This window comes from Paramormyrops kingsleyae, chromosome 8 (genome assembly GCF_048594095.1).
Source record: "Paramormyrops kingsleyae isolate MSU_618 chromosome 8, PKINGS_0.4, whole genome shotgun sequence".
In the NCBI taxonomy this organism is placed as follows: domain Eukaryota; kingdom Metazoa; phylum Chordata; class Actinopteri; order Osteoglossiformes; family Mormyridae; genus Paramormyrops; species Paramormyrops kingsleyae.
In genome coordinates this window covers 39,710,745-39,723,826 of record NC_132804.1, presented here as the reverse complement: position 1 = coordinate 39,723,826, position 13,082 = coordinate 39,710,745, and the positions used below count along the sequence as shown (strand labels likewise).

General features: G+C 41.9%; 1 protein-coding gene and 1 long non-coding RNA gene across 9 annotated transcripts in view; one reads left to right on the top strand and one right to left on the bottom strand.

The window, feature by feature from the left end:
* csf1a (colony stimulating factor 1a (macrophage)) overlaps positions 1-13,082 on the bottom strand; it is a 129,758-nt gene that overhangs the window by 74,281 nt on the left and 42,395 nt on the right. The window lies entirely within an intron of this gene.
* LOC140592218 (uncharacterized) lies at positions 8,931-10,633 on the top strand. Of its 2 annotated transcripts, XR_011992501.1 has the most exons (4): positions 8,931-9,153; positions 9,493-9,616; positions 9,700-9,807; positions 10,324-10,633. It is a non-coding gene; the product is annotated as an uncharacterized lncRNA (long non-coding RNA). The 2 variants fall into 2 exon arrangements; XR_011992500.1 differs by lacking the exon at positions 8,931-9,153 and having other exon boundaries at positions 9,182-9,616.

Genomic DNA, 13,082 nt, shown 5'->3' with positions numbered 1-13,082 from the left:
AATGTTGCCGTTGCTCATATTTCTTTATAATATAAGGCTTCGGTTTAAGGTGACATTTGTTAGGCATGCAGATTATTTGTCCCTCTTTTAAATTGGAGCGATTTCACTGGAGCGGGAGGAAATTCTAGTGGGGCGAGGAGCGGTGTTGAGCGGAGCGGCGTAGTGCAAATTAGAGCAGAGGAGCAGGCGGAGCCAACAGCCTAGTGAGCAAGGAGCGGAAATTCTCACCGCTCCACTCCGCTCACATGCTCTGGTAGGAACATAGATCAATCAGTAAATTGAGGGCTTTGCTGGCTCAGCTCCATCTTCACCAAAACAGAACGGTACAGTGTTCACATTACTGCCAATGCTGCACCGATCCGTCTATTGATCTCTAGCTCCCTTCTTCCCTTACTCTTGAACAAGGCCCCAAGATACTTAAAGTCTTCCGCTTGAGGCATCAGCTCTTTCCCGACCAGGGGCCTCATGTATAACGACGTGCATAGAACTCACACTAAAACATGGCGTACGGAAAAAACTAGGAATGTGCGTAAGATGCATAAAACTGTACGTAAGCACAGATCTACGCACATTCCCTTTATAAATCCGAATGAGCGTGAAATTTTACATACGTGAACGAGCCCACAGCCACCCCCCTGACCTGCCCATAATTATGTATATTTGCATATGTAAATCTGTATAAATGCCGGCTTCGTTCTATGTTTTTCTTAAACAACAATGGATAAACCACGAGGGAAAAAGAAGTATTTCAGCGAGTGCAAAGTGGAGGTCATGTTAACAGAAATCGAGAAAAGAAAAGTGATATTATTTGGTGGTATAAGTGGCATCAGCAACAAACGAAAGTTTACGGAGTGGCACAGCGTGGCGGAGTCAGTTAAAAGTGTTGGTTCCGAAATTCGCACAGTGGCTGAAATTAAAAAGAAGTGGTTGGACATTAAAATCGACGTGAAAAAACGAGCACCCGCTCACCGTAAGAGTCTTAACAGCACAGGCGGAGGTAGCGGAATTCCCAGTCTCACACCCTTTGAGCAACTAGTTGCTGCAATGATTGGGGACACACTTTTATCGGGTGAGGGGGACGCCGATGTCATCGCGGGTGAGTTTTTCTCGTACCATACTTGTTTGAATTACTTGCATGTTTATGAATGTAGGGCATGTAGGGCGCAGATGCGGTGTTACTTTCATTTATTCTGTTTCTTTATTCTTACAGACAACAGTACAAGAGGTGCCCCCAATGCATTAATAGAGTACACTAATAGAGTGAAAGTGCTTTCTATTTACATAAGCATAAGCAAATTCGTTCTCTGAAGGTGACTTTATAGCAATGTGTGCGCAGTCGATAGCTTCGACTACGTTGGGAAAACCGGACATCGCTGCAAATTGCGCTTTAATATTTGCCTGTTCAACCACAGAGTAAGTAAATTTTATATATCTGGGTGACAACCTGAATTATGCCGTCCCATACAGCCGGCATGGCGCGACTCAGTGTTGACTGAGAAATACCCGATCGGTCTGCAAATTCTCGCTGAAAAGCACCTGTGGCTAAGAACCCGCGAGTGGACAGAACTTGTAAAGGAACAGGTAGCCTATAGCGCAATTCCTCATCATCTGCTTTTGTAATGCTGGCCCCAGTTTAACACCCAGCTCCAAAAGGATTGCTCTTGGAAATCTTAATCGACTTAAAAGCCAGTCATCATCATGGGCCAGAAAATCAGTATATGATCCCTGAATACGCACTCACTTCTAATTCTTCCATAAGCTATAGTCTTCCAATAACGCAAGAGCTGCCATGGTACTTGTAATAGTTCGGTCATTTTCTGCACCGTTTTATTGTTACAAATTGATAAAAAATCAGGTGCCGTACATTTGTAAACAACATACAATTAATGTCGGTGTATTTGATAAAGTCAGTGTCATGATTGTGAGTTTAAAAAAGGAAACCACAGTAGCAATGACTTGCCACTGAGTGCCGTCCATCTACAAAACCGAGCAGAAATTTGCGTACGCCATGTCTGGAGCTGCCGTGAGATTGTGCGTAGCGATACGCCAAGTTTCGTTTTTATACATCTCGACGTGAGCGTGGAAACGGCCGTATGCAACATTTTCGTGCGTACGCACCGTTTATACATGAGGCCCCAGGAGAGGATAATCCACCCTTTTCCAGTCGAGAACCATGGCCTCAGACTTGGAAGTGCTGATCCTCATCCCGGCTGCCTCACACTCATTGCAAACTGCCCCAGTGCATGCTGCAAGTCACAGCCTGATGACGCCAACAGGACCACATCATCTGCAAAAAGCAAATATGCGATCCTGAGGCCCCCACACTAGACCCTCTCCACCCCATGGCAACGCCTAGAAATTCTGTCCATAAAAGTTATGAACAGAGTCAATGACAAAGGGCAGCCCTGGCAGAGTCCAAAAACCACCAGGAATGAGTCTGACTTACTGCTGGCAATGCAAACCAAACTCTTGCTCCTTTTGTACAGGGATCTGATGACCCACAACAACGGACCCCATACTCCTGAAGCACCCCCCACAGGACCCCGTGAAGGTCACAGCCAAGTCCACAAGACACATGTAGACTGCTTGGACAAACTCCCACGAACCCTCCAGTATCCTTGTGAGGGTAAAGAGATGGTCCAGTGTTTCATGACCAGAATGTTCCTCCTGGATCTGAGGTTCGACTAATGTGCAGACCCTCCTCTCCAGTACCCCAGCATAGACTTTCCCAGGGAGGCTGAGGAGTATGATCCCTCTAAAGTTGGAACACATCCTCTGGTTCCCTTTCTTAAAGACTGGGACCACCACCTCAGTGTGCCAATCCAAAGGCACTGTCTCTGATGTCCACGCATTGTTAAAGAGGTGTGTCAGCTAAGACAACCCCACAACATCAAGAGATTTCAAGAACTCACGGAGTCTTACCACCGAGTAGTTGTTTGACTACTTCAGTGATCTCAGCCCCAGAGATGGGCAAGTCCTTCTCTAAGTCATCTAGCTCTACTTTCTCTGAGGAAGACATATCAGTGGGATTTAGGAGATCCTCGGAGTATTCCTTCCACCGCCTGGCTATATCCCCATTTGAGTTCAACAGTTCTCCATCCCTGCTGTAAATAGCATTGGTGAAGCCCCTTCATGAATCACCACTTTATCATGGTGGGGGGGGGGGTTGTGTGCCTCCATGATCCTAGGAGCTATGTTGTTGGGGGCAATTGTACCTGGTAGGGTCTCCCAAGGCAAATTGATCCTAGGTGAGCAGCTAGACTAAGTGTGGTTCAAACAGACTTCCATAACAATTACAATGAAGGACCATGTTACCACGTTTGGATTGGGGAGACCGGGGCCTCACCCTGGAGCCAGGCCTGAGGCTGAAGATCAAGGGCGAGTGCCTGCTGGCCAGGCTTCCACCCATGGCGCTTGGCCAGGCATAATACGAAGAAATACAATGGGTCCGCCCTTCTGTGGGCCCACCACCTGCAGGGGGAGCCTCAGCAGACCGATTGTCAGCCTCCAAAACTGACTTTAGGTACATGAATTGAAATCAAACATTGTATTATTGATGGCCATTATTAAAGGTAAACTTAATGTAAATAGATAGGGCTTGCAGTATCAGGGAAATGGGGAATGCACTATTAAGCGTCATTGTGCCAGAGTAGGTGGAAGATTACTGATGTAGTACATATGCTGTCCTCTACCTCCAACGCCTTGCTAGAATAACTCCTCTCCAAAGAAACCACGCAGACAAGTGATCCCGTGTTCACTCTTTATCGTAGCCATTTGAAGTAGGGTAAAACTAAAAAATAAACATATGACGCCATTAGAAGCATATAAACAATGATTAGTTTTCACCTTTACATTACTTATAATTTACGTTCACCAACATTTTCCTAATTAGTTCCTTTTAGAAACATTCATGTCAAACGCTTTTGGGTAATGCTTCAAATTAACACAAATATGCATTGTAAAGTAAATGACATACCAACGATGCCTCCTAAAACTGGCATGAAGATTAGAGTAGCTGAAAACATGGGAGAAACAATGCTTGCTCATCCGAACAACCGAGGACACTTGCTGATGACATCATTAAAAGACAGACACACCAACAGACATGGCTGCTAATTCCCAAACTACTAGTAGATGGCATCAAAGATCAACACATCTGCAATTCTACCCCACCACCAAATAAATGGTTACAGAACAGTACATGAAAATCGAATAGCGATCTTCGGGTGAGAGCGGCACTACACGCCCCCGATGCAGGTAAAACAAAGTAAGATGACATGGTTTACTTTTTTGCCGATTTAACCTAATTTTAAAAACTTTAAAACTTCCGACAATAGACATTTTGAAAAAAAGACAGATTACGGATTCAGCCTACATTTTTTCATGATTCTACATTAAGATTTCAGCGAGATATAAACAGAAATAGACGCGAAAAGTACGCTGCATCGCTGACAATGCACTCGACCCGAGCGGGTTAACTTAGTAACACTCATTTCATTGTCTGCATTTATTGCTGTATTGCTGATTTGATTTAAGATGCCTATATCGCAATGGCAGTGCATTCAATTGTCCTAATTACATCAGGACATCACTACAAATGTATTTTTTACATTTACTTATTAACCCATAGCAGAGCTGTAATCAAGACCACCTTTATCAAGACTAGGACAAGTCAATACCGAGTCAAGACTAACTCCAAAGAGGTTTGAGTCCAAGTCAAGACTGAGTCCAAAGAGGTTTGAGTCCAAGTCCAAATGAAAGATACAGGCAAGACAGTAAAAAGAATCCTCTTTGCGACCACTTACCAGTTTATAATTTTTGTGTAATGCTAGGGACACAATATATCTTCTATTTTAACCCTTGGGAGTCTGAGGCCTCTCAGCCACTTTCAAGGTAGTCTGACATGCCTTGACATTTTCAAATATTTCAAATGTGTTTGTATAACAAACGTCTGAAATATTTTGTAAACAGCCCCTCATAGAATGTCACTGCACCCCACACTCATCACTTTGGCAGTTTGAAACGCAAGAAAAGTAGCAACAATAAAATCCTTTTCACAGTTTATTGGTAGATGGAATAACAAATGAAAAACTGTGAGCAGTCACTATAGAAAACGATAAATATGATGCAGTGCCTATGCAGAGTTAACGGAAATAAAATAATTCACTATTATTAACCCTCTGGGGACGAGGGCATCGTCTCTTTCTCGTGTATTTCAGTTTATATCTCGCTGAAATCTTTATGTAGAATCATTAAAAAAAAAAAAACACTGACTAAATCCGTAATCTGCTTTTCAAAATGTCCATTGTCGGAAGTATTTAAAGTTTTTAAAATTAGGGTAAATAGGCAAAAAAGTAAACCATGTCACCTTTCTTTGTATTACCTGCATCGGGGGCGTGTAGTACCGCTCTCACCTGAAGATCGCTATTCACGTTCTAAATAGCTGCATTACCGCATATTCAAACCGCATTCGCATGCGAATGAACAACGCTGAAAGGAACACAGGTATGAGATTCGCTGCTGAAAGGGGCAATGCTGGCGCAAAGCTTCAGAAGCAGAGACGTATGTGTGTGCCATGTTGTAGCCAATCAGTGTAAACACTACCCAGACATGTTCTCTTGTTTATTTGAGTCACAATGGGCATATGCATATATTTCTTTACCCAATACCAACTGTCAGATTATCATGTTATTATCATGCGAATAGCGTGATTTGCAAGTGGGCGGGCGATGAGAACTGTTTCGAGACGCAAACGCTTAAGTCAGTCACTCTTGTTCTTTTTATTCATATCACGAGGCTATAAAAATATATTTAGATTCTACCTTTATATATTTCAAAAGTAGACCGTCCAAGGTTTCTGAGGGTATTTTTCATTTTATTTTTATTTTTTATTTACCTTTATTTAACCAGGCAAGACAGATTAAGAACGGGTTTCTTATTTCCAACTGTGGCCTGGCAAAAGGCAGAGCCTTTTGAAAGAAAATAAGAAAATTAAAAGAAACAGTAAATAAGTTACACATTTGCAAACATGACATAAACATTAAATAAACAAGGAGCAGCAATAAATAAAAGCAGCTAGTCTAATCTAAATAGCAACAGCACACGTCGTTAAAGTGAGTTGAGATCCGGGATTGGAAAGCAGACTTTGGAATGAGAATGTTCAGTTTTAGCGTTTTCTGCAGATCATTCCAGTCTCTAGCAGCAGCATTCCGGAAAGACAACAGACCAAGTGCAGAAGTAGCCTTAGGGACTGTCAGCAGAATTAGATTAGCAGAACGAGTGTTATACCCAGTGGAAGTAGAGTGTAAATAAGGGGGGGACAAACCAAGGGGAGTTTTGTAAATGACCATAAACCAGTGGATTTTACGGCGGGTATACAAAGATGACCAATTGAGAGAAGAATACAGAGTACAGTGATGAGTTTTTAAAGGAGCATTAGTTATGAACCGGCAGAATGGTAGAGAACATCAAGCTTTTGAAGCAGGCCTTTAGATGCTGATCTATAAAGAACATCACCATAATCAAACATGGGGAGAATGGTAATTTGTACCAATGTTTTTCTTACAAAGACTTCAAGTTATCTATGTGTTTTGAGAATGACAGAGTGTTGTCTAGCCAAATTCCCAGATATTTATATTCGGTAATCTGGTCCGAAGGTGTCCCATCGAGGGAACGGATACTTGGAGAGTTTGATGGAACATGGCTTTTTTTACCGAACCACATGACTTTAGTTTTGAAGGTATTTAGCTGGAGATGCAGTTTGGAAAGAGTCTGTTGCAATCTGCTAAAACTATGTTGTAGTTGTTGAGAGACTATAGCAGGGGAAGGACCTATAGAGTAAAGAATTGTATCGTCGGCATAAAGTTGAATAGATGAATCTGTAACCAAGTTTGCTACAGTATTAATATAAATGGAAAAAAGTGTTGGACCAAGTATTGATCCCTGTGGGACGCCATTGGAGACTGGGAGAGGCTGGGAAAGGAATTGTTCAGATTTCACAGACTGCACTCTATCACTAAGATAATTTGAAAACCAAGACAAGGTTTTATCAGAAATGCCAATATCATAAAGCCTATCAATGAGACATTTATGATTCACAGAGTCAAAGGCTTTGGCCAAATCAATGAAAATGGCAGCACAGTACAATTTAGAATCCAAAGAAGAGTAAATATCATTTAAGACTTTAAGAGTTGCTGTTATACACCCATAAGCAGTTCTGAATCCTGATTGAACAGTTGATAGAATGTTGTGTGCTTTCAAGTATTCAGTGAGTTGACCATTTACAAGTTTTTCCAAAACCTTAGAAATACATGGCAAGACAGAAATAGGCCTATAACAGTTGGGATCTGTCTGTGAATATATGTGTGATACGAGCAGCAATGATAGAGGCAGAAATTTTAAAAAAGATAGGATCCACCTCATCAGACCCTGCAGATTTATTGGGGTCTAAGCCTGAGCAATTCATCCAGGACCTCATCCTCTGAGAAAGCCCGCAAAATGAAACTATGGGTAGAGGGTGGAGGTAGTATAGGATGAGGGAGAGTTGAAGGAGATACATTAGAGAAACTAATAGAATTTATTGGTGATGAGACAGAATTAGCTGATTCAGGGGTTAGACCAGAAGTTATGAAATGCTTATTAAAAAGCTCCAACATACGCTTCTTGTCTGATACTACAATGTTCTCGAAATGGAGTGAAGGAGGTAGCTTACAAGATGGTTTATTTTCCATCTCCTTTATCGTATGCCAGACTGTTTTAGGATTAGAGCTACTCAGAGAGAACTGCTTCTTGAAATAATTCGTTTTAGCCTTGCGAACGGCTTGTAAAGATTTGTTTCTAAATTGCTTAAAAATCAAAATATCTGCTGGGGATCTAGAGTATCTTGCCTTGCGCCATAAAATATTTTTTTGTTGGAGAAGCACAGTGAGCTCAGGGGTAAGCCAAGGGCTATGTCGATCCATTACTGTGAATCTTTTCATAGGAGCATGCTTATCAACAACAGCCCTAAAAAGCTTATGAAATAAATACCAGGCCTCGTCTACAGTTGGAACCAGACTTCATCTAGACCAGTTTGCGTCATCCATAAACTGTACCAGCTGGGCTTCAGCATCCTGTCGGAGCTCCATCAGGTGAAATGGCTGGGCGTCCATTTCTCCTCCATCATAACCCTGAACACAAGTACACTGCAAGGTTGTGTACTGAGCCCCATCCTCTACTCCCTCTTCACTCACGACTGTATACTTGCATTCACCACTAATCAGGTCAGGTCAGGTTGGGGAGCATGCACAGCGAAACTCCTTGGGATTCTGGCGATGACCCCCCAGGCAATCACATGGTCCAGTCCCACACTTCAGAAATGTCCATCCATCTGCCACAACAGGGGTTACGTGGGTGTCCCCTCAGCCTGGTCCAGTTGCTTGGGTCCTCCCTCACAATGTGTGTAATGTGCCTCATTCAGAACTCCTCTAGCAACTGCTCATTTGACACAAAGTCAAACTAAGGATTCTCCGAAGAGACACAGTACCGCAGTCTTTGTCTCAGCTCACTGGATAGCGTTCATGTCTCACAGCCATACAGCAACACAGGGAGCACCAGGGGCCGGTTGCACAAAACACCTTAAGTTTTCCCCTTAAGTATGACACTTAAGGTTTAATTTCTCCTTAGCTAAGGGATTTATTTAAGGGTGTCGCACAGAACCCCTTAAAAGGTTTCCTTAGTTAAGGAAAAACATTAAGGGATTTACAACATTGAAAGACGTTTTACAGCAGTAAAATTGTCCCGTTTCCATGGAGACTGTTCATATCTTTGCACTCGCGCTTACTTGTGATACCTGTTATCGCCTCACAAGTAAAGTTACTCACAAAGTAAGAAAAAAAATGGGAGAAAAGAAAACAAGACAGCCAAATTGGTCAGAGGAGGAAAAGATAATACTTTTGGAAGAATTCAATAAAAGAAAGAACATACTAAAAAGTAAATTTGATCCGCAAATAACAGCAAAGAGAAAACAAAGAATGTGGGAGGAAATTGTAATGAAAATTAATTCAAGAAGTCTGGTGAAAAGGTCCATACAAGAGGTGCAAAAAAAATACGACAACTTATCTGTTCTGGCCAAAAAAGAGATCACTAAATACAGGAGAGAATGTAACAAAACTGGTAAGAACTCGATCTTACTAGTTGACGTTAACTTACAACTTCGGATAGGTTGAATGACTAACATGACTTGAGGGAACTGTTAATGTTAGTCTTTATTGCTGTACATAAGTTGCTCATCTTCTTTCAACAAGTTATTACACATTAAAGTATTTAAGGTATAGATATAAAGTAGACTGTACTGGTTCTATATCGTTATATGCTATGGTTAGTTAGCAAGCTAGGCTGAACGTGAAACAGGCTTAACGTTCTTTGACACTCGCGTTTAGACTGCAACCTATTGTGCTAGAAGAAAAAAAAATCATTACCAGAATTTATTCTATACAAAATGTCATTTTGAAGGTGGAGGTCCACCTCCAAAACCTCTTTCAAATGAGGCAGCGATGGTAGCGGACATAATTGGTCGTGACTCACCTACAGTGGTTGGAATAACTGGCGGAGGGGAGAGCTGTGGTCATTTGGAAGGGTAACATTCTTCAGGTTAAGCCTAATTAATGACATTAGGGTTAATGTCATGACTATATATTTAACTAGTAAAACCTTGTTCAGTGAGCCAGATGAGTTAATGACGGAAGAATATGACGTTGCGGCTGCAAGTACATCGATTGTCATGCCTCGCAGCCCAGCTAACCCTCCAAAGACACCGGGGGTGTCAAGGTAAGTTTTTGGTATGCCGTGCTACCTTTTCCCGGATCAATTACACAGAAAAAATACAGCACTAAATTTCAATCCAATCATACTGTATAATAAGCATTTTCAGTCTCACACAGTATTCAATTATATTTCTTATCGCAGTGCAGTTAAAGTTTATACTTAATAAAAAAAATTGCAAGTTATGTGTCACGATCGTCGGTAGGCGAACGGGCAAGCAAGGGAGTGGAGCCAGGAAGTCGGGTAAAACGGGGATTTAATAGGGAAACAGGCAACAACACGGGGTAGAAGCAAACATCAATGACAAGTCTGGGGAAGACTGACTCTGACGAGGACTAAATACAGAAGACTAGCTGGTATTAACAAGAGACAGGTGAGAACAATCAGGTAGAAACACGGGATAACGAGGTGGGCGTGGCACACACGAGGATCGTACGGAGCTGGGCGTGACATTATGACTCCTGTGTAATATTTTTGCACATCGCTAGTTCTATTAATACTTTGCTCTTTTTTGTATTACAGAAACAGCGGGAAAGAAGACGGTGTAGCTGTTCTGGCACTCCAAAAGGAGGTTTTGCTTCTCCAAAAAAAGAAATTAGAGCTTGAAATTGAAAACTTGCTCGTAGAAAAAAACAATTTGCAAATGAACAATATTTTATTGCAACACAAAATAAGCAAGCTAACCGAAGAATCAATTACATTTACTGTAACGTCCCTAGAAGAATAGATAGCTATAGCGACGTGTACACTTAATAAAAGTCATTAAAATTTATATAATACCTGTACTTATTTCTAAATCATATTTATACATCTATAACATAACTATTTACAATTATTCATACTCTTTCAATGAGAAATAAAATAATTTAATTACGGTAATTTGTCAAATCATTCTTTATTTATAGCCTAGCTATTATTCTTTATAGCTAAAGAAATTCTGTACTATCGTCTCTCGCACGGTGTATCCACTGTTTTCAACTCCTTCCTCCCCATCCTCCTCCACATCTTCAGTGTTCTCCTGCTGCTCATCCTCCTCTACTTCACTGCCCTTAGATAAATTGAACAGAACTACACATGCTAGAATAATCCTGCATGCTCTGCCTGGATCCACACGAAGCTCGCCATGTAGGCAGTGGAAGCGTCGTTTTAGCTGCCCGTTGACCCGCTCAATAATTGCCCGTGTTTTACACAAGCTAAAATTGTAGCTCTCCTGTTAGAAAGAGGGAGGGGACCACATGGTACTATCGATTATTATCAATCACATTGAATAAATTGTAAATTAAGGTAAAACATGCAGCTGAACAAGGTAGGTCTATTTTACAATTTGGATACTTAGACTATACTTGCCTGAGAACTGTTGGCAGGATTTCTGAATGGTGTCATTAGCCATGAACGACACGGATAACCACTGTCCCCAAGGAGGATGCCTTTGTGCCTCCCTTCCTCAAATTCCCTTGCGAGGATGCTCTCATCCAATATTCGAGCGTCATGGGTACTGCCAGGCCATTGTGCTACAACGTTAGTTAGCCTATTTTATTTTCATGATTGCAGACTAACTGTACATTGATTGAATATTGATTTTTTCTGTTAATAAACTGATCTTCGTGTTGTACCGGAGCTTGAATCCTGATGTGGGTCCCATCTATCACCCCGCACACTCTTGGGAGGCTGGCTACATTAAAAAAGTTTGTTGCTATTTCATCCTCTTCAGGTTTTGAGGGGAATTTCACCACGGTATTCAAAAGACCGGCAATGGCGTTTGAAATTCGGTGAATGACGCGGCACACCGTTGATTTGTGAACATGAAATACATCGCCTATTACAGCCTGGAACGAGCCCGTAGCATAAAACCGCAGAGCGATCATTAATTGCAAAGCAGCTGGGAGAGCACAGCTTCAGTTTGTGGAGTGATCCAACTGTAGACGGTCGGACAAATCATAAATTGACTGCCGGTCAAATTTATACAGCAAAATCAATTGCTCATCATTGAGCGTATCTAAGGGATTCTCCTGGTCACGGAACACTCTTTTTGGGATGCATTCATTTTCGTTATCTATTAGCATAAACTCCGCCATCTCGCAGTTAAGGTAAGGTTAGAGGTACCTTAATTTTTTTTCCTTAGTTTGGTTGCTAAGGTGTTTTGTGCAACCGTTAAGGGATTCCTTAAATATAAGACCAAGATAAGGAGAAAAACTTAAATACTTAAGAGAAAAAATTAAGGAAACCTTAAGGTAGAGACTTAAGGGTGTTTTGTGCAACCGACTTTATTTTAAGGAGACCTTAACTCGGACTTTAAGGAAAATCTTAACTTAAGGTGTTTTGTGCAACTGGCCCCAGGACTCTAAAGACTTGGACGTTCGTCCTCTTGCAAAAATATCGGGAGCGGCACATAATCCTTATCAGTGACCTCACGACCCCCCATGCTCTTCCAATCCACCTGCTGACTTCATAGGAAGAGTAAGCAGAGACATGAATGTCGCTGCTGAGGTAGGTAAATTTCTCTACAAGGTCAATATTCTCCCCGCAGACAGACACACTATTGATGGCTGTGCCTAAGAAGTCATTAAATGCCTGGATCTTGATCTTTATCCAGGACACCCGCAATCCGAGACTCCTCGCTCAGTCTCTTGAGAGCCCCAATCACAGCCTCCATTGACGCCGCTAAGATCACAGCATCATCAGCAAAGTCAAGATCTTTCTTCACCAATACCCCACAGCTGCCTGACCCCATGACCCTGCCTAACACCCAGTCCATACAAGCGAGTAGGAGCAAGAACATACCCCTGGCAAACCTCCAGAATCAACTCGGAAGGACGCAGAGGTTCTCGATCCACTATGCACAGCACTCACAGTACCTGTGTACAGGCCGGCCATGACATCCAGTAACTTTGGGGGATCCCGTGAAGTCTCAGAATGTCCCACAAGGCAACTTGATCAACTGAGCCGACCTCTTTACAAAAATCAACAAAGGCTGCAAAGAACCTCTGCCAATATTCACGCTTGCACTCGACGAAAACCCTCAGTGCAAGGATACGGTTGATGGTAGAATTCTTAGGCATAAAACGAGACTTCTCCAGTTACTGAGAATAGAGCTGGTATTTATATCACGGTATTTTTCAAAGTTATATCAGTTTCACAGTGTACGACAGTATTTTTTTTAAAGCATGACTGGGCATTTACCACATTCTACAGGACACCTATCTGCTACCTTAACTCTCTGGGGTCTAGGGAACACACATTCACTGACTGGGGCATGATCACACATTTCTTTCAATATCATA